Genomic DNA, 1,434 nt, shown 5'->3' with positions numbered 1-1,434 from the left:
GAAGATGTACCAGACTCCTGGACTTGGACCCTCCATCAAATTTTAGAACCCATTGTGGTCCGCGACTCAAAATGTTTGCTCACCCCTGTTCTAACTTCAGGATCCACAATCACTCCATAATGAGCGTAAGACATTATGGAGTCTAGACGGTTGTCTGTTCCCAAATGCTGCTTCAGATACCAACACCTAGCTGCACGAAACACTTTTTTTCGCAACATATTTTTGTCTTGGAAAAGGCCCGCGACCCACTGAGGGCTATCTGCGTCACACTTTTGGGTCAAGACCCTCCAGTTAAGAATCCCTGGTCTAGAGCCCCGTCCCATCCTTCTCTGGTTTGTTGACGTCAGACTGTGGTCCAGACTCAGAGGAGACTCCTCAGCAGCAGTGGACTTTTTCTCGGTCTGAACCACAGTTCATTCCAGTGCAGGAGTTCAGTGACTGCATTTTTCATTTCTTCATTTCCATACAGTTGCATGTGCTTCACTTTCTCTCCCCCTTAAAAAAATATCTCTTAATAATTTCTGTTAGCTTTTGCTGAGTATTTTACATGTATCACCACAACTCTCCCTCAGAGGGATCCTGTTAATCTTAATCTTAATCCTTCCCCGCTGTCAGTGTAAAACACGCGTTCTGAGAACAAAGTCTGGCAGTCTGACTATCAGAGGTCACAGATTATCAAACCATGATGAGGCCTGCAGAGGCGTATGATTTATAAATTATTAGTATCCTGCTCAGGACCGGCCTCAGTCAGCGAGGCGTCAGTAACGATCCCGTCACTTTGATGAGCGCTGAACGTGCAAACGCACTCCCGATCGTGATTTGCTCTTATTCCACTAATCCTGCCTGGCTCCTCGTTACTGTTTCTCTGCAGGGGTCTGGTTGGTTACGGTCGCCTTTGACCCCTGAGGGGCGTTCATCTGGGTCATCTAACGTGATCCCTGAGCCTTAATCTGGTTCTACAGTGTTTACCCAGACAGAGGTGAGCACGCGGTGACTCGATCAGCCGCAGCACACTCGCATGTTTCTGTTTCTTCATGTGAGGCGACTGATGATTGATGTGTCAGTCGCAGTGACGTCCCTCCAGGTTTGCATCACTAACTTTAATCCAGATGTCTTCTTCTAGATTATTCGGATTAGAGAGTTGTTTCCTCTGATATCAGCTGGTCCCCTTATCCTGCGGCAACGTTTCCGCAGGACTAGGTGACAGAAGATAAAATAATTGAAAAACACGTCACGTCAAAGAGAATGTTTGGCTTCACGGGTCACTACCAGGCAGAGTTGTAGTGGAGTCCTCCATATTTAACGCTACAGTCCGAGTTAAGCTGACGAATGGCACTGCGTCAAATTAGCCATAAATCTGTGCAAGTGCCGGAGCAGCAGACACCAGAGACGATGGCAGACCACGGCTGCAGCGCGGCTCGTTCCTTCAGCTCT

The sequence above is a fragment of the Cynoglossus semilaevis genome, chromosome 15, assembly GCF_000523025.1.
Source record: "Cynoglossus semilaevis isolate Cse_v1.0 chromosome 15, Cse_v1.0, whole genome shotgun sequence".
NCBI lineage: Eukaryota > Metazoa > Chordata > Actinopteri > Pleuronectiformes > Cynoglossidae > Cynoglossus > Cynoglossus semilaevis.
Note: the sequence above shows the minus strand (reverse complement) of the source record.